At 59.5% G+C, this 20,256-nt stretch overlaps 1 protein-coding gene across 2 annotated transcripts in view; it reads right to left on the reverse strand.

The window, feature by feature from the left end:
• The window catches only part of SH3TC1 (SH3 domain and tetratricopeptide repeats 1), a 48,416-nt gene extending 30,407 nt beyond the window's left edge, over positions 1–18,009 (reverse strand). The window contains exon 1 of one of the 2 annotated variants that reach the window (XM_055326861.1): positions 17,917–18,009. The gene's annotated coding sequence lies outside the window, so the exon portion shown is untranslated. Of the gene's footprint in view, positions 1–3,580; positions 3,716–17,916 lie in introns of those variants that run through there. The other variant, XM_055326862.1, reaches the window with a different exon arrangement.
• Between the last annotated feature and the right edge of the window lie 2,247 nt (positions 18,010–20,256).

The raw sequence follows: 20,256 nt of genomic DNA on the forward strand, positions 1-20,256 counted from the left end.
CAGCATGGTGGGGCAGAGCCCAGAGACAGCCATATGCCCAAGGTCACTTCTCGGCCACAACTGTCCAAAGAGCTCAGGACTGACCAGGCAAAGCATGGAAGGTCCGAGTTACCACATAGCTGGGCAGCCGCAGAGCAATGACGGAGTCCCAGACCCTCGGGTTCCCAGGGAAGTGGGTCAATCCACCTGGCCATCTGCTCCTCCCAAGCTGGACAGGACTCACAGGGTCAGTGGCAAGGCCTCCTGCCCGCCTTCTTTCCTGGCCCTTGGCGATTTGAGGCCAGGGCTCCCGTGGGAGCTACTGCCCATCACCCAACACACCCAGTTCAGCCACACGTGAACTGTCCCCAAAGCCTCCATGCACTGGACACCAGCAGGACTCAGGGACACTGCTCAGCCAGTGGCACAGGCAGCCAGCTCCCCTCCCAGGTTCCCTGGATGGTCACTTGGGGGAGTCTCAGCCCACAGGGGGGCTTCGCCCAGCCTGCTGCCCCTTCCTTGGACCCTCCCCTAAAAGGTCTAGAGTGATTTCCACTGGGGATTGGCAAGGGCTGCTTTTCAGCCCATTATAAGCCAGGATCGCTCCCATAATCCAAAAGAAAAAGATAAAAAAAAAAAAGAAGAAAAAAGAAAAGAAAGAAAGGTAGTAACGTCCACAGGAGCTGCAGAAGCAGGGCACTGTGTTTCTGGCAGGAATTACTCTGGTGCCCCTCCTGTGGCCTTGGTCCCAAACAGCCCGTCTGCTCCAGCACCAGAACCAAAAGGCCCCCAACAGCCTGAGGCCGGCAAGGTTTGCAGGAGCGAAGCTTCCAGGGGCCCCTACCCCCACCCCCAATGGGGACCTGACTCCAAGGAGCACCCAGGGGATGACACATACAGCTAGGCTATCTCCATCCTTGTAAAGCATGAAGACCCCTTGCTGTCCTTCCGGATCCAGCTCCATGTACTGGCTGTGCTGCCCAGGCCCCAGCCAAGCCCAAGCCTGGGCTGTTTCTTTCCCTCCTCCTGGCTTCACCTGCTGGCTTGCAGCTCCCACACCCCAGCCGACCATGGGGGTGCTGGGACCAGGATGCCTGAGGTCTGCAAGGCCAGCCTGCCGTCCCTCCCCTCTGACCTGCTGAAGCCCATGTCGGGGTCCAAGCCTCCCACCCCCCTGCCCGGCCACATTACCCTTCAGGAGGCACATCCTAGCCCCCACCCTGGGTGCAGCAGGGGGCCCTGCAGCTGGGCATCTCGTAGGACTGTGCCGGGTCCTGTGGCAGCCTCCTATCCTGCTCGCCTCGGCCCTGGAGTCAGGACCGGCCCATCCGTGTGTGTGTCCGGGGGCACCAGGGGCCTGCTCCCGGCTGCCTCAGGGACAGCTTCCAGAGCAAAGGGAAGGCTTCCTGGGCTCAGAGACCCTCCCACCTGCCCCGTGACGGATGTGCCTGGGCAGGCGGGGCCATGGGTGATAGTCGTCAGTGCGGGGGCGGGGGGCTCCTAGTCACAGCTGGAGATGAGGAAGTGGGCCCAATCTGTGCAGGAAGGTTCCCTCCCCGCTTCCTATAATGGCCTCGCTCCTCCTCACAGGCCGGGGCTTCGCCAGTGGATGCAGCTCCCAGACCGCAGCCCTGGCAGCTGACCTGGGCTCCTGGGGGGCCACTCTCTGGTCACCATCGCGGGGAGACCCTCCCTTCTGGCCTTCACCCTCTTTGCTCAGCCTGTCTGGGACAAAAACCCCGGGGGGTGGGTGCCTGGTGGGTCAGCCGCAGGCCGCAGGCCCTGGCCAGCACCCGGCCCGGGGGAAGAGACATGGGGTCAGCGGGCTGGGAGAGCTCTCCACGCCTCACTCTGCCCACCCAGACGGGGAGAGCCGATGCACTTGCCTCACAAGGAACACTCCAGGGTTACAGCTGGTGCTGAATAAAAGTGGGTTCCACAGAGGGATAGGTGGTTCCTTTTCAGTCCTGATTGGGTTGGGGAGTCTGGTGGAAGCACTCATGGGGCTCGTCTAGAACCAGTACCTTTTAGATGCACATAGACCCTGTCCACACCACCAAGAAGCACCTCTTGAGTTGTCTGGTCACCCCTGGACTGGGGTGGTGTCCCCCAAGATCCACCCCACCCAGTGCCTCAGCAGGTGGCCTTACTTGGGAAGAGGGTCTTTGCAGATCTGACTTGTTAGGATGAGGTCATGCTGCAGGGGCAGGGGGGCCCTAACCCAGGGATGGTGTCTTATAAAAGGAGGGATGTGGATGGGCATGGGGCAGAGGCCATGTGACCACAGAGGCCAGAGGGAGGGACGTGGCTGGGAGCCCCGGGAGCTGGAGGAGGCGGGAAGCAGGAGGTGAGAGGGACCCTCCTCTGGTGCCTCCAGAGGGAGCTGGGTCCTGAGAACCCTGTGATTTCGGACTTGTGGCCTCCAGATGGTGAGAGTAGGTTCCCGCTGTTGGGAGCCCCCCAGGGACAGATGTTGTGTCACGGCCTCCCCGGGGACACTGGTTCTCCTGTAATACGCATGCCTTCTCGCTTTCTCTGCTGGGAGGTAGGGTCGACCTCACCTGCATCAGACATTTTGTGAGAATCAAGTGCACAATGCCCCCGATAGGATGTGTCATCGTCACCAACTGCAGTGTGACCGTCCCTGAGCACCCACCACCCTGAGGTGCTGACCACACACACCCATCTAATCTCCCTGATGACCTGGGGGAGGGGACGCCACGGTGCCCATTTCACAGGCTCAGCCAGCTGCTGCAGGGACTCAGCTGGCCAGGGGGCACTGACGGGATTCGAACTCAGAGGGACCAAGTCCAGCACTGGAGCGCCTGCCCTTCACCTGCACGCACTCCATCTCAGCCCCCACCCTGCCTCCCCCTGGGTGGGAGGCCACAGCTCCCAGCACCAGCCAGCTCCACTAACTGCCAAGGTTGCTTTGTGAGGGACAGAGCTGGGGGTCTGGTACTCCTGGGGAGGTCATTGGAAGCCAGGAGAGGGTCTCAGTGGCTTGCTGGGAGCACACACCTAGGGGCAGGACCTGACATTAGAAGTCCTGGGTCTGTGTCCTCCCCTACAACTATCTGGTTGGTGCCTCTGGTCAGGGCACTCATCTCCATCTAGATGATGTTAAAGAGGCCCAGAGATGGTGACCTCAGAGTGGCCAGGCACAGCTGCAGAGCCACCCTAGGCTGTCTTGTGGTGTCTGCCCAATGTGGCACCCTGCCCAGGGCAGGGGCCCACCGGAGACCCCGACACCCGGACTCCATCCTGCTGGCTGGGCTCTGCGCCTTGCCCAGACCCTGGCACAAGCTTGCTAAGTGCCCACATGAAGGGAGGTCCAGCGAGATCACAGCAGCAAGGCGCTTCATTGGCTGCTCCCGGCGCTCGGGACTCCTGGCTGCGGTCTCCTAACTGGCCCACAGCCTTCCAGACTCCCCAGACTGCAGCTCTCTGCTCCCCACGGTCCCAAGATGCCAGAGGACTCTTCAAGAAAGTGAAAGTCCACAGACTATTTTCAGATTGCTCCGTGGGTGGCGAGCCCCAGCTCCGTGGATGATACCCACTCAGCCGGTCCTCGTTCTGCCCGTCCCGGTGTCCCCAGTACCTGCGTCCAGCTCCTCAGAGGCAGCTCCCGGGCGGTGGTGGGCAGGCACCAGGTGGTGGCTCCCGGCTCCCTGCCAGCTGGCCCTGCGGGCCGTCTCAGCCAGCCAGGACAGGCAGCGGCCACCCACGGCCCGGCTGACTGCACGGCGGCCGCCACCACCCCCTGCTTCCTGCCACACTTCCTCCCTGCGCCAGGGCCGGTGGGAGAGGCAGGCCCAGGGCGCCTCACGTTGATTGTTAGCTCCTCCCTGGACCAGCTCCAGGCCCCGATCTGCCTGCCGACTGCCCAGAACCCCCAGCTCTGAGATCGACGCCAGGGAACACCCAGGCTCCCGCCTCGGCCCCCAGGATTAAGGAAGTGCACCAGCTGCCCACCCCACGGCCGTGCCAACCTCGGCTCTGCTCTGTTCCTCCTCTGCTTAGTGCACACACGCCCACATGGCACACATGACACACACACACAACATTCACACGTGACACACATACACATACGTGCATGCACATGAAGGTATGCACACACATGATACACACGTGCACTCACATGCAGGCACATGTGCACCACTTCCCTCGGCCGGGTGCTGCCTCCTGCCTGCCCACTGGCCCACCAGGGACGGATGGAGGTTGGACCACAGGTACCCCGCTTCGTTCTCTGACTTCCCACGGGTTTTGGGACCCAGCAAGGCCCCAGGATCAAGGGCAGGACAGAGACCTTCTCTGTCTTGTGCAGGATAGCCAGGAAACACCTCTGACTCGGTGGTAGCGGTGGTAACGGTGGCAACGTGACTGTTTTACAGACAGTGAAGCTGAGGTCAGAGAGGTCGTGGGATATGCCCAAGATCAGTGACAACCAGAGGAGCCCAGAACTGGGTTTGACAGACACTGAGGCCCCTACGCCAGGATTTCTAAGGGCACCACCACTGACACTTGGGGTGATGGCTCTCTGTCATGGGGAGGGGTTGCTGTGCACACTTAGGATTTCAGCTGCATCCCTGGCTTTGGTTCACTAGAGGCCAGTTACCCCCTCCACCCTGCAGACCCCAGCTGTGACAACCAAACACCTCCAGACATTAGTCACCTTGGGGCAACATCCGGCAGAACCGCTGCTCCAGGCCAAGTTGCCTCCAGGTGACACAACTTTCTCTTACCAGCTCCTGGTGTCATGTGCTGCCACCCAAAGTCACAAGTTCCCCTCCCTCCCCACGGGGCTGGAGCCCAGGCATGAGGGCCAGCACGAGGCCAGGGTACCTTGCTGGGCAGAGCAGGTCACTGAGGCCCAGAGCAGGCAAGCCATTTGCCTCAGGGACCCTAGCAGTTCACCGACAGAGCCAGGCCCGACACTTGGGCCTCCAGCATGCCCAGACCAGCCAGGTCCCACTGTATGGACACTACACAGAGGGAGCCAAGGGTCGGGGAGGACGTTTTCACAGGCAGAGTCACGGGGGCGAATCTGAAGCTACTGTGTGGGTCCCAGGGGACCGGGAGCCCTGAGAGCAGGGGGCAGCCGATTCACAGGCCGCCCCTCCTTCCCACTGGGACATGTGGCCTCTCCAAGCCTGGCTGTCCCCTCAGTGTCTCTTGGAAGGACAGCTGTGATGGCCTCCGTGCCCATGTCCTGGGACTGCTGTGACAAAGCTCCATGGACTGGGTACCATAAAGTGACGGAGGTCTATTCCCTCCGGGTCTGGAGGCCAGAAGGCTAAATCAATGTGGGCAGGGCCGCGCTCCCTCTGGAGGCTCCAGGAGGGTCTTTCCCACCTCTTCCAGCCTCCAGGGCCCTGGGGCGCTCCTGGGCTCCCGGCCACATGCTCCTCCATCAGCACTCGGCCACCCTCTGTGTGGCTCCTCTTCTCCTCCATAAAAGGACACTCCCATTGCTTTTGGAGTCCCTCTCCTCTCGCGATTCTCACCGTAATTGTATCTATACAGACCCTTTTCCTAAACAAGATTGTGTTCGGAGGCTCCCGTGGATGCGCCTGTGGGGCCAGCATCCTGCCCTGTACACCTAGACTCCGGCCAGGGCAGTCGGTGAACGCTGATGCCTGCCTGCCTGACCGCAGTGCCTCCCGCCGGGGCTCCCCTCAGCCTCAGCATCCTGCAGACCCCACCTCTGGGGCCCAGGGGAGCCTAAACGAGGTCCGGATGTCCCGTCCTGAAGCTCCTCCTAGGGCAAGTCCTCACCACCCCTTCCTCGAGGACACCTACTGCTCCATCTCCCCACCCTCCCATCTGCTCCAGCTCCACCCCCAACCTTGCCCAGCTCCCCATACTTCTGCCTTCACAGCCCTGGAACCGAGGATACCCTGCCTCTTGCAAAGGACTCACTGGACCTCAGAAGTTGGCTTCCTTGAACCTGCTCTGGAGGACAGGTTCCCCTGCTGTGGCCACTCTCCTGGGCGAGCCTGCCTCCTCCATCCAGACACAGGTACCCAAGGCCCTTGGTAGTGGCATTTGGGACCTGTGGATGACCGCAGATGCCCGCAGATGGGCCTTTGCTCTTCTCCTCAGGCCTCACAGGAGGGTAGAGCTCAGGCTGCCACATGGGGTAGGACGTAGGCCCCTGCGTCCAAGGTCAGAGCTGCTGGCTAGCCATACGGCCTTGGTGTTTTGGATACTCAGAGAAGCCCCGGCGGGGGGGGGGGGGTCAGATGCTCTTCTGTGGTTTTGCTCTGGATCCTCATGAGGATTAAATGAGATGCAGGACATCTCTAGCAGGCCAAGTCCAGCCTGTTGCCACAGCTACCCTTAAAAGTCTGTTCATTGTACAAGTGCTCAGTGTCCGGGCATCTCCCAAGGCCAAGGCGTGTGAGAGCAGGGGGCAGGGTTGTCCAGGCCCTCTAAGGGTGACCTCCCTGGCCCTGCCGCCCACTCTGCAGCCCAGGGCTGGCCTGTGTCACTGCTCGGGGAGGCCCGGGGGCTGCAGACAGAAGCCTGGCACAGGCATCGAACCCTCCCTGTCCAGCCCACTGCAGCCCCTGCCCCTCCCAGACTGTGGCCCGTATCTGTATGGTGGGACCCCAAACCTTTCAGTCTGCCCATGTTCCAGAACCCCACAATGTGCAGAACACGAGATGCTTGGCTCCTTCTCCCTTTGTTTTTCTGGAAATGGTACTGAAAGCTGCCCCAGATAGGCTCCACATCCATAAAAGGGACTGGACACGTTTCCTTTCCTGGGCATTGTCCCCTGCTGTGGCCCGACACCCCATATCCTGTTTGTCTCTGCAGCTGTGCTCTTGGCCCAAGGCCTCAGGGAGTTTCCAAGGGCTTCCCCAACTGTCCCCAGTGCTTTGATTCTGCACACTGCACCCTGACTGCACAGAATGCACCCCAGTTCCACGCAGCACACCCCAATCCAGAGCTTCAACTCTGCATAGAGCACCCAAGTCTGCTTGTTGCACCAACTGCACAGAATGCACCCTTGCCCAGAGTGCCCAACTCTGCTCAGTGCACCCCAACTTCAGGGTGCACCCCAATTCTGCAGGCACACCCGAATAACCTCCCAGAGGAAGAGCATGAGCTTTCTAGTTTAGGGGACTTTTCAAATAGGGGTCATTCCCACAGGCTGGGCACAGGGCAGGCCCACACAGCCCAGCCTCGAGTTCCACCAGGATAGCCTGTCACTTCCCGGGTCTTACTCTTTCCTGGACAGATGGTGGAGTCGGACTTGGAGGTCTCGAAGTGCCCCCCCTCCGCCCCACACACACACCTGCAACAGCTCTGATGTCTGACACGGCTGCTCTAATACATTCCAATCCTCACTTGCCAAGAAGATGCTAGATCCAGGCAGGGGTTATAGCACTCCTGGAGTGACTATTACCGCCATCTCATCCGCTGGACCGAGAGGCAGATGGGCGTGGAGGCGGCTCCTGCCCAGGGTCACACAGCCCAAGGGCAGGGCCGCCAGCTGGGGTCTCAGGTCCACCTGGTGCCAAAGCAGATGCCCTGACCCTCTAAGGTGTGAGACAAGCAGCCAGAGAAAACACACCCGAGCCTGGGGCTTTCTCAGTAATCAGATCCTTGTATCTTCCAGCACCAAACCCTGATTCTAATTCTTCCAGGTGGCAGTTCAGAGAGCCATCCCTTGCCTCTGTCGCTTTTCCCATCACAGGGGCCAATGGGTGTTTCACTAAATTGTAAGGTGTGGTGAGCATGTCTGGGTGCTGCCCAGGTGTCGACAGCCAGACTCAGTGTCCTCAGAGCCTTCCCCTCACCTCCCCTTCGCCACCTTTCCCTCCCTCTAAGCTGCTGAGGCTGAGAAGCCTCACAGCAGGCCTGAGGGCAGGTGCTGCACACAAAGCATACCTGCGCCCCCAACCCCCACCCCATCCCCAGCCAGGGAGGAGGCACTTTCCCTGACAGAGGAGCTGGTACATTTTGGGAGGAGGGATGGCTTCCTGCCCTGCATTTGTCTGCTCAGAACAAGTGCAAGAGGCACGTTTTCTAGCCAATGTGGAAGCCATGGGCATGGCGAGAATCACCCAGGAAAGCACGTGTGTCTGCAGAAGGCCAAGGCCCGACCACCACGTCCTGGGAGCTAGAGCCCACACTCAGGGTGTGGCGCTAACCTAGCCGATGCCTTCCTGAAGCCTCAAGGGTCATGCAAGGAAATGGAGGTTTGGAGAAGGGACAGGGACAAGGATCCCCTGGCAGGGCCTACTCTGGGGGACCTTAAACATGCACTGCCCCTCGGTCCCTGTCTCCCCAGTGTCCTCTGCATGGAAGACAGTCAAAGGGTTCCTTCAAGACGAATGTTGTTCCAGGTTGCACGGGGAAGCACCCAAACCGGTTCTCTGTCCTTCCCTCGGGAAAGTCTGCAGCACCGGAGGGGACCAGCTCCTGCCAGACCCTAGGACCACAGACATGGACCCTGACCCCGGCTCGGTGAGGTCAGAGCCTGACATGACCCAAGCCTCCCCTACACTCAGCTGGGGTCCCCCAACAGCCTCCCTGGCACGTGGCTTAGCCCCTTGATGGGTCTCCTACTCCACCTGGGGCTCGGAGCTACCCCTACCACCCACGTGATCTTGGTCTCATCCTTCTCAGCCCTACCTGCCAGGTCCCCACCCACATGGGGCTCACAGACAAGCTGGGGAGGCAGGCTTGGAAATAGACTGGGATGATGTAGCACAAGCTTTGTAGTGGCAAAGGGAGGCCTGGGATGGAAAGGAGGGCAGGATGGAATCAAGGAAGGCTTCCTGGAGGTGGAGGCCTCTGGGCAGAGTCTTAGAGGAAGAAGACCCAGGCAAAGAGGAGGTGCAGAGGTCTTCCCAGCGCCAGGCAAACCCAGCCTCCACCTGGACAACCCTGCTTCAGGCACCTGGCTTTATGGAAGGAGAGGTCAGGTCACACTCTTGCCCCAGAGTTAATCCACAACAGGCCATAACGCTAAATCTCAGGAATGCACAGGCCCTTAGGGTGGGTGGGTGTAGGCTGTGTGGCTACTCCCCACCTCACTCCTAGCTCTGGTTCTCACCAGCAGCCCCTGGGCAGTAGAAACAAGACAGGCCAGGCTCACAGGGGTTATTCAAGAGCTGGGGTGGCAATGCTTCCTGTAAAGGGCCATCGGGTGGGTCAGGGCAGGGGCGGGTGAACAGATGACACACAGCGGGTGGTGGTCGCAAGAATGGTCAACAAGCAGGTCCACTCTGTGCTGGTGGAACCTTCTTTACAGACAGGGGCTGGATCTGGCCCTCCAGTGGGTCCTGCTCTAGAGGACGGGTGGGGTGGGGATTCGTGGAAAAACATCTCAGGATTCCCCCACCAGAGCAAGAAGGCGTTCCCTGCTGCGCTGGAATTAGGACAGATGAAGGTTCAAGCGGGAGGAGGAGAAGGAGGAGGAGAGGAGGGTGGAGGCCGGCCTGCTTAGACGGTCACTGCACATACAGATAGTTAAACTGTCACATATTAGCAAGACCCAGCACTTAGAGTCCAGGAGGACATGAGCACCAGATAAAGACAGGTGATTGAGTAACAGGCTTACAAGTCGCAGGAAGGGAAGGCACCTCTCCCAGGGTCACAGGAAAGAGGGCCCAGGTGTTCATTGGTCCACACTAAGCGACACCCCATCATCTGTCCTGGTCTCTGGTTCCACATCTGTAGGATGCAGATGTGACGGGGACTCATGCAATTTCTCAGACAGGCAAATGGATGAAGGGCCACTGCACACCTTCTAGGTGCACGCACACTTTCCTGAGTGCTGGCTGGGTTTGCAGAACTGGGAAGGCCAGGCTGGAGACATCTGTCCTCAGCATGCCCGGGTCTGAGGAGACATGCATGGGGGGGCACAGGGACATGACAGAGATGGATGCCACCAGCCCGGGTCCTGGCACCCAGCTGTCCCTGGACATACAGAAAGGACTTGTACAGGTCTGTGCTCAGCAAGGCTCAGCCTGTGTTTGTTATTTTTGGCCTCAGCGGCTGAAACCACCCCAATCAAAGATGAGCAAAGCTCTATTCCCCGAGATTTCAGGAACTGCTCTTTTGCAAAACAAGGATATTGAGACCAAACAGGCTTATGATGACAGACAGTCACCCCGGGCCAGGTCACAGGCCTGCAGGAAGCTGTCAGCACTTCCTGAGCTCCGCCGGGACTGAAGACGCCAGCCCCCAGCCGCGGCCTGGGTCATGGTCATCCTGCCCTGGGCAGGCGTCACCCTCAAGCCAGGGGCCCGCTGACTCGGCCATCCAGCAGCTCCTCCTCAGCCGGGCAGGGCGGTCCCAGAGCTGGCCAGGTGCCTGAGCGTATTTGCTGGGCCCTCCTCCAAATGGTGCTCCTTCATCTGACTGGGCCAGGGAGGCCCGGTATTTCCAGAAACAGAGCTTTCAGAAGAGGGGTGCCACTTCTCAGCATCCTGAGTAATGCCCCTTGGGTTCTCAGAGGAAGCTGGTGGGAAAAGCATGAAGGCTGTTTCCACAGCCCACCTGGGGAGTGAGGCCCAGCCGGCATGATGTCCTGTCACCCCTCAGAGGGACCCAGCCAGCTGGACCTGCCAGCTCTAAGTAGCCCCCTCCCCCACAAAAGGAAGGATGGGATCCCCAGGGGCCACACAGCTGGGAGCGGCCAGTCTCAGGAGCACCCCGATTTTTTCCTTCGCAGGACAGGCATGTCCTACTCTCTGGACCATCTGGCTGTGAGTCATGAGGTGACCCAGAGAGGGTTGCAGAGAGGAGACAGGAGCAGAGAGGTCTCTATCTGGGCCTCACGGCACGTTCTTGGGACTATTTTCTCTGGGAGCCTGGAAAGTCACCACAGCTTACAGATGAGACCCCAGGAACGCCCAAGATCCCACTGAATATCACTCCCCAGAGCACATTCCGACTCTGGGTGGAACCCCGCTGGAATTCTGGACATTCTCTGCAGCCCAATCACCAGGGGGTGGATCTGGACCCAAGCTTATGCAAACATTAACCCAACCCCAGCCTCCCAGCCAAGACCCATCTCCCTGGAAACCAGGCCCAGGTCAGGGCAGGCAGTGGGTGGAGATGCTGAGGTGGGAATTTCCGCCAGAAGCCCTGAAGTCCCCCTTGGGCTGTGCAGGGACCGGAGGGCGAGGGTGGCCCTATCAGCCTCCAAGTCCCTGAGGGCAAGCAAGAGTGGATTTGTTTGACTACTTCCCATCTCTCTGCTCCCTTCCCAGCAACACCTCCTCATTCCATCCTCAGCCTGGCCTCACCCACCCACCGCCCCTCAGAGCAGCCTTGTCCCCTCCACCAGCTCCCTCTCTGTAGCCGCCTCCAGTCGCCTTCTCCTCCCTGGCCCCTCAGCCTAGCTGACCACAGGCCCCTTCTGAACACCTCCTGCTTCCTGCTGGTCCTCTCCCTGCACCTGCTGCACCTCTCTGTCTATACCCGCAGGCTGGGGACTTTTAGAACCTCTGTCTGCGCTGACAAGTCCAGGGTGCCATTGATCTCAAACCTGGGGGCAGAGCTGGAGCTGCAGGGGAGGGGAACTGGACATGTGCCCCCCAGTGCCCACTCCTCCCCCACCTTCCCCGGAGCAGCAGGAACCGGCTGGACACCGCCCCCCCTTCCTGTTGACAATGAAGCCTCTGGCCTCAGCCCGCCTTTGCACGTCTCTACTCACCTTCTCCACCGGGCTCTGACCCCATCCCCACAGCCTCCCTCAGGCACTGCCTCCTTCCAGCCTCCCCCCAGCCGCACGCCGGCGCTGTAACAGGGGTCTCTGTGTAAGCCGTCATGTGGCCAGCACACGAGGACCCCACAATGGGCGCCACGTGCGTGTGTCACATGACAGAGACTCACCACCAGCAGAGGGGGCAGAGGGTGGCCCAAACCCCTCAGGACACTGAACACCAGCCCGGGGGTGCAGAGGGGCAGAGCCCTGAGCAACACGCCTCTGGTACACTGAGTCACACAACAATGCCCTGCCCCGCTGCCCACCCCCAGCAGCTCGCCTTCTTCCCGGCTCTCCGGGGAGGCCGCTGGGCCTGAGGGAAGCCCACAGGCCTCGAGTGGGGCGTGGGCACCCGTGAGCCCCCGGCCTTGGCTGCTGAGACCCCATGCGCACGTGTGGCACCTGGCAGGGCCGGGCCGCAGCACGCCTGCCCCTCGTCGTCGGCCGACGTCCGCACCTGCGCCCTTCCCATGCCAGCCGCCCAGCTGCAAGGGGTCACAGGCCGCGACACGGCCATGGCAGCAGCCCAGGTGCCAGCCCTGGGGTCCCCCTCACCCATTGTGGGAGGGGCACGTCCTCCACCTCCCTCTCCTGGGCAGAGCCTTCCTGCGCTCACAGAGGGGAGCTCAGGGATCCAGCCACGCCACACACCTGTCCCTTGGACTCCCACGCTGGCCTGACACAGCACGTGCTACGGTGCAGGGGTGCTGAAGAGCGCGATCGGGGGGCTCAGGGGGTCACATAAAGCAGAGCAATTGCTGTCATGACTGTTCAGTGACAGTGGGCTTGGGGAGCTGGTGGCCCTGCTCTGCACCTGGCCCAGTGCTGGGCACCCAGGCACGGATGCAATGGATGGCCCTGCCCTCCAGAGTGCTCAGCCTCCTGGTAACAACAGCCCAGGAAACGGATGGAAACCAGAGAGGGCATCTGGAGCCACCCTGACAGAGGATGTGCAGAGAGGCCGCAGCCACCTGACAGCCAGGATGCTACCTGGAGACAGCTGGGGAGGCTGCCTGGAGGAGGGGCTCGGAGGTGGGCCCCAGCATGTGAAATACACTGCCTTCCCTGAGATAAACGACTGGTTCAGAGCATTGTGTAGAGCCAAAGAGTAGGAAGTGGGAGGGAGGGAGGGAGGGAGGAGGGAGGGAGGGAGGGAGGAAGGGCGGGAGGAAGGGTGGATAAATGACAGAGGGATACATGAGACTTTGTCAAAGGGACAGAGGAGCCAGTGAGGGGCTCCCAATGGCCGAAGCTAGACTAGTCGGAGCAACAAAATAAAGTAGTATTAGGGTATAACCTGAAATACGGAATAAATACTCAGAAGCCCATATTAGCGTAAACAAGTAATTGAATAGAAGTGCCTGGGGGGCTCAGTTGGTCTGCCTTCAGCTCAAGTCATGATCCCGGAGTCCTGGGATCAAGTCCTGAGTCAGGATCCCTGCTCAGCGGGGAGTCTGCTTCTCCCTCTGCCTCTGCCCCTCCCCCTACTTGTGCACATGCTCGCTCTCTCTCCTCTAAATAAAACCTTAAAAAAAAAATAAGTGATTGACAGTGGCTGATGTTGAGCATCTCCCTTCAGCTCAGGTCGTGATCCCGGGGTCCTGGAATTGAGTCCCACATCGGGCTCCCTGCATGGCGCCTGCTCTTCCCTCTGCCTGTGTCTCTGCCTCTCTCTCTCTCTGTGTCTCTCATGAATAAATAAATAAAATCTTTAAAAATATATAAGTGACTGAATAACTGAGTAACTACCAACTAAAGCGTGTAGCTCCTCCGACCTCTGGCGGGGAGCACAAGTCCCCACCCCGGCTGTGGAACTGAGCACAGGAGTGCCGTGTGGAAATGCAGGGAATGCATCGTTCTCTTGGCAAGGGGGGGGGGTTCTGACAAACGCCACCTCAGCCCAGGGACCAAGGCCAAGGCCAGTAGTGACAGGTCCTGTGGATAACATGTGCCCCTGAAGGACGTGATGACCGTGGCATGTCACCTCTGTGCTCTTCCTCCCCAAACTAGAACCCAGTGGCACCATGAGAAAGGCAGCGGACAAACACAAACCAAGTGTGTAATGGGGCGGGAAGGGTGGCAGGGGTGGCGATTAGCGCGTCACATCCCTGTGGCACGTCTGTCCCTCTCAAGTGAGCCAACACCGACCCACCATTTGTCACCAAGGTCTACGCCTCGTGCAACTGTGTCCATGTGTCCCCAGAGCCACCAAGGGCACCACCATACTTGAGGGTCCTTGTTTCTCACGACCTTACTTTTTAAGGAGGATTTGCCAGTTGTTTTCCCCAGCTCCTTCTACTGCTAATTTTCAACAAAGTGTGCCACTGGATTTGGCTCAGGGCTGGGCTGGGCCTGGGCCCACCTACCAGCAGCTGTTTTTAGCAGAAGGGCACCTGAGCAGCTGGCCCCAGTCCACACTGCCCATACTCTGTGCCAGAGGAGGGGACCAAGCACTCTACAGAAAAGTAGTGGGGACCCAGAGCAGGCAGGTCCTATTGACCTGACATCTTTTTTTTCCTAAGAATTTATTTATTTATTCATGAGAGACACACAGAGAGACACACACAGAGGCACAGGCAGAGGGAGAAGCAGGCTCCCCGCAGGGAGCCCAATATGGGACTCGATCCCAGGACCCTGGGATGACAACCTGAGCCAAAGGCAGATGCTCAACTGTTGAGCCACCCAGGCGTCCCTATCAGCCTATTGTCTTCAAATAGGTGAAATGACGCTCATATCCCGCCCACCCCAGCCAGAAGTGCAGAGTGACCCCAGAGTATCTGTCACTCCTGGGGCAGCCACACCTGGCCTCTGTCAGCATACCCAAGGCAGGCCAGTGCAGGGGTGGCAGGTGAGCCACCAGCACCTATGAAACCACATCCTCGACTGGCAGCCTTGCCTCCAGAGCCCACGACCACCCACCTACAAGGGTGTCCATGCTCCTCATAATAGCACCTTGGAAAGAAGCCACCTATTGAATTAATCCCACTCCCTCCAGCACCCAGGGGTGCGTGGCTGCTGTACAGAGCAATGAGGTTCCCTGTTGGCCAACAGGGCAGAGCCCTGACACAGTGAGCAGGGAGGAGGGGAGGTGCGGGGACAGTGTGTCCTGCTGAGCCTTGGGCTCTGCAGGGAGCCAGAGTGCGGCCACAGTTTGCTGGCCTTTGTGGAGGGGGATAAACGAGCAGTGGGACTGGGGAGGTGAAGCACAGGCACTTTGCAGGGTGGCAAACTGGCTGTAGGATGCCCTGGCAGCAGATGCACGACATCACATATTTGTCAAAGACCATGAGAGTGTGCAGCACACGGCGTGAAGCTTCGTGGGTGCAGGTAAGGACGGGGCAGGAGGCCGGGGGACCCCAGGTGGAGGCAGAGTGACATGACAGGAGACTGTATCACGCATGCACCAACCAGCCTAGTGAGGGTGGCAGTTGGTGCGCCAGACGGAAGCCAAAAGGAACCACGTGTTTGCACTGGGCTCCAGCTGGTAACACTGCTCCCCACGGGGCAGAGGCAACAAATTCTTATACTTCTGCATGTGGGCGGAGCAGCAGGTGTTTGAACATTCAGGTAAACGGCTGGTAGTTGGTGAAAGCCAGGTTTCTCACTCTTGGAGTGAATGAAGGAGAGGCAGGATGGTCCAGGTGGGGACAGATTAGAGGCAGAGAAGGGAGGTATCAGTTAACGCAGACACAGTTTACATACGGAAGTACTTAGGGAAGTACTTAGACCCACGTACGTACCCGGCTAGATGCACGCACAGTCACAGTCCAACTTACAGATCCGTGTACGTACCTCGGTTACATGCACGCATGCACTAACTTATAGATACACATATACACACAGGTTAGTGTACTCACACTTGCAGATGTGTGTACAAATTCAGGACCAAGTAGCAACAAGCACACTCAGAGTGCAGATAGATCCTGCTTTCTAAGACCACTCTCCAACTAAAGGAATCAAGACCTTGGAGAAATGGCCGATTCCAGGACTCGGCCAGCAAAGGTACAGAATGCGCCCGGCTTGTGGCGCCAGCAATGAATGAATGAGTGAGTGAATGAATGAATGAAATCCAACATGACAGGATGAATCAAAGGACACAGGAGCCAAGTGAAAGAGCTCCCAATGGCTAATGTTAGAAAACTGAGCAACAAAATTAATTAGTATTAGACTATAACCCAAAGTATAAAATAAGTATCCATGAGTCTATCCAACATAAATAAATGAGCAAATAAATAAGTGAGGGAGAGGGACAAATCTCCCATGTGGAAGAATTCCCAGTGATGTATGTATATACACCACGCTTGACAAGGGGAGCCCCATCTCAGTCCCTGGGGGTGCACTCTGCACGTTGACCTCTCCACTAAGGGCACGGAGAGGGAGGGTCGGGAGGGGACTGCGCAGTGGGGAAGCCTGGCGAACCTCACCTCGGCCAGGGCATCAAGGTCGCCATCGCAGTGACCAGTCACGTCCATGCAGGTGCCCTGGACATGATGTGACAGGAGGGCACCGCACCCCCAGGGTCTTCCTCCTGAGAACCCGTGATCCCTGTCCAATCACGAGAAATACTCAGACCCGTCCTCAGTGAGGGACCTCACCCAGAATCCTCGATCAGGGCTCCTCACAAAAATCATCAGAAACCAGGAAATTCTGAGAAACCATCACAGCCCAGAGGAGTCTGGGGAGATGGATGACGACAGGCCACGGGCGCCAGTCTGGGGAAAGGGACATTAGGTGAGGCCTAAGGAAATCTGAGCCAAGGATAGACTTCACTTAAGAGAGGGGATCCATATTGGGTCCTCTGTTGTGAGGAATGTACTGGTCTAATGAGAAATGTCAGTGGTCAAGGAGACTGGGTGGGAGGGGTTATGAGAACTCTGTGCTACCTTGGCAATTGTTTTGTAAATCTTAACCTGTTCTAAAAAAAAATCACAAAGTCCCAGCAAGGCGGAACATGCACACCGTGTGTGGAGAGAGAGCCGTGATGGCCCAGAGAAACGGCAGGTGCACCTGGGCCTAGAGCCGACTGCCTGGGGCGAAGTCCCAGGTCCACTGGCTGTGGCCTTAGGCCAGCCCGGGAGCCTACCTTGGGAGGACACATGAGGCAGAGCCAAAGCACCGGGCCGCCGAGGCAGGTCTCGGGAAGACGGCTCTAGTCCAGCCGCTACCCGCGGGCAAGCTGTGCCACCCAGAGCCTCAGGCCTCTCTGTAAATGAAGGAGGAGGACCCTCCATGGGTCCCTGAGAATCCTGTGACCTCTGGGCAGGGGGGTGGTCATGGGGCAATGAGAGGAGCAGCTCCTAGCCTGGGCTCACAGAGAGGCCCCCGGTCAGCTGCAGTCAGCCTGCACGAAGCCCCTGGTGGGGTCACAGGATCACGGGGGCAGAGCCTTCCCCCTGTCGCTCCCCTGTCGGGCCCCATCCCTTTCCATTGCCCCTTCCCTGCTCCCTGAAAGAAGGAACAGTCATCCTCGGGGCTGCAGGGACTCTGGCCCCAGGGGGCCAGGATGGGCGCTGGAGGAAGTGGGGAGCGGAGGGCCCAGTATTGAAGTCCAGGCAGGGCAAGGCAGTGTTGAGCGGGGGAAGAGCCAGGGCTGTGGCCCCTACCACCAGTCCAGGGCTCCTGCTCCTCCCCACGACCCCCACTGTCATCGGCCCTGGAGAGCAGCCACTGACTTGGGGTGGCCTTCCTCTGGGGCCCGGGAATGCTCTCACCCTATGGACAGGGGACCTGAGGTCCAGAGAGGCAGAGCCACTTGCTCCCAGGTGCTCAGCCAGGATCAGAACCCTGGGGCCCCTGCCTCCTGAGCCCTCCAGAGGCCCCACTTGTGGGGAAGCATATCCCCACCTCTCACGGTGGCCACCATGTGGACATCCAGCTTCACCTGCTGGCTCTCCGCTCTTTCTCAGACATAGGGACACCAGACTGGCCCTTTCTTGGCCACCTAAACCCCAGCCTGACGTCACTCCCTCACCCTGATATTCCCTGACCAGGCCGGTTTCAGGGTGCACACCCCATGCACACCCTCCCCTGGCCTCACCTGTCAAGACCGTGAGCACCGTGGGGGGGGGGGGTTGCAGTGTAGGATGGCTCCTCCTGGAACCTCCTGCCCCCTCCTGGGGCAGGTCCAGCCCAGTGGCCTAGAACTTACCCCGCCACTGCTAAGGGAGGGAGGGGGAGGAGGGAGGGGGCTCTTTGGGGCCCCTCACCTGCCGCCGCCAAGGCTGCTGCTGTCCTGGCCCCTCAGACGGTCTGCCACTGGGCGCGCCAGCCAGGACAGGAAGGCGCTCGTTTGCAGCCAGCCAGGCCCTCCAGGCTCCAGTCAGGTGGCTTGAGCAGTCAGCCCAGGTCATTGGTCGCGCCCACAGCGGCCCGCCCTGCCTGGAAGGGGCCCAGTCTCCTCCCTGACCTTCCTCCTCCTTATCTGTATTGGAAGTCCCGGGTCAGCATTCCCAAGCTGGGAGGGGAGGAGCTGCCTGCAGGGAAGTGTGGGATCCCAGGGGGTCTCAGGCGGGGCCTGGTGTGCAGGGGGCCCCTGGGGTGCAGGGGGCGCGGCGTGCCGGGGCTTCGTGGTGGGCGCCTCAGGGAAGAGGGAGGCTGGGAGAGCCACCCCTTCACCGGGCTGAGGAGAGCACCCCACTCACTGGGGCCTGGTTTCTGTAGCTGGGCCTGGGGGCAACTGGCCAGTGAGCTCAGCAATCACTTATTGAGCACCTACTGTGTGCCAGGTGCGGTGTGAGGCCAGTGGGGGGTCCATGAAGATGAGCAGGGCCTCCCGTGTGCTGTCCAGAGACTCATATTTGCTCACGATAAGTCACCCGGGCTATCCTTAAAATTATATTCTAGACTCCAAACTGTTCACGTGAGGGTCTCCCAGGTCAGGCCTAGGAATCTGGATTTGTAACAGGTTCCCAGGCGACCTTTGTCCTCAGGCAAGTCTGAGTAGCACCCCTGTCCCAAAGGGCACATCTTCCTGCAGATAATCATGTAGGTGGGCAGAGTCACTTCCCGGCCCCTCCTCAACCAGCAAGTTTCTGTGCCTCTCGTTCCCTGTCTTTGAAACTGGAGGACAGAAGACTCGGCCTTGGCTCATCAGTGTTCATGAGGATAAACGGGTGGGCGAGTGCTGGGGCCCCAGCCAGTGCCCACGAACATCCCCGATGTGTATTTTTACATCCCGGTGACTGACCCTCAGCCACAGGGGGTGATGCGTGTGGTCTGCAGGGGTCAGGGCGGGGGCTGCTGGCTCAGGCCAGAAGCAGGACATGCTGGGCTGCAGGGCTGGGCCCCAGTTCTTCCCACCCATGTCGATGGGCTTCTGTACTGCCGTCCTGGTGGAGCAGCTCCAACACTGTCCCTCGAGTCTAGAGACCTGGGCTTGCTTTCTGCAGAGCCTCACATGCTCACCCATGGGTCCCACACTGTCCTGTCCCAGGACGAGGCTTCTTCCAGGGAGGAGGTCCGGCCTCAGAGCTCCCATTCCCATGAGCAGCGTCACCCACTGCCAGCTGCCCTCAGCAGCACAGCTTAAAGACTCTTCTGGGGGTGCCTGGGGGGCTCAGTGGATGAAGTGACTGCCTTCGCCTAGGTCATGATATCAGGGTCCTGGGATCAAGTTCCGTATCGGACTCCCTGCTCCACGGGGAGCCTGCTTCTCCCTCTCCTCCCTGTGATGCTCTCTCTCACTGTCTCTGTCTCTCAAATAAATAAAGAAAATCTTTTTTTTTTTTTTTTTAAAGACTTTTCTGAATTCCTTTCAACAATTCAAGGGGTAGAGATTACATAGGTAAGCCAGGCTTCCGGCTGTTCTGGAAAATCCAGGAGTCTGGCTACAGGGGGCAGCATTACCCCCTGGCCCACATGGTTGGGGGGCGGGGAGGGCTCTCCATTGCCCATAGCCACACAGGGACTCCACAGTTCACCAGTTGGTACCCTGCAGGGATGGAGCTGGGACCCCGTGTCCCCGGGCCCCATGGGGACCCAGTCGCCCAGCCCTGTGGCCCGGTCCCCAGGAACCTGCCCAGCGTCCTGGGGCTCCTGGGGACTCTCCAAGGTCTTGGACAGCCATGGGCCTGGGCTGACCTGCAGGGCCCCACCCCGTGCCCCGGGGGAGTATGCTGGTCGCCAGCCTGGGGCTCAGAGGTAGTTAGGCTAAGGGCCAACAGGAGGCCAGCATCTCACTCTGGCTTCCTCGGCACCTTCGATTTCAAAGGCTTGGACCAACCCCCCAGGTCTGCAGTGGACCTGCTTCCAGAGGCCCTGGGCTACACAGCAGTGTGGACACGGTCTGATCCCAACAGTCCCCAGACTGGGGTTCTACTGTGGGATTTCCCACCACTGGAGCCTTGAGGTCTAGAAGCTCTGCTCCTCCAGCCTGGCAGATTCTCTCAAGGATCAAGCTGGGTCACAGTTTCAATCCCAGCTCCACTGTGGACAATACATACCTATCTCGGGGCCACAGTTTCCCTGTTTGCAAGCCAGAAGTGGCTGTGCTGGGAGCTCTGTGGGTCATGGTTTTATGGAGGATGGCTTCACCAGCTGCCAGACCA

Source organism: Nyctereutes procyonoides, unplaced genomic scaffold (assembly GCF_905146905.1).
Source record: "Nyctereutes procyonoides isolate TBG_1078 unplaced genomic scaffold, NYPRO_anot_genome, whole genome shotgun sequence".
Classification (NCBI taxonomy): domain Eukaryota; kingdom Metazoa; phylum Chordata; class Mammalia; order Carnivora; family Canidae; genus Nyctereutes; species Nyctereutes procyonoides.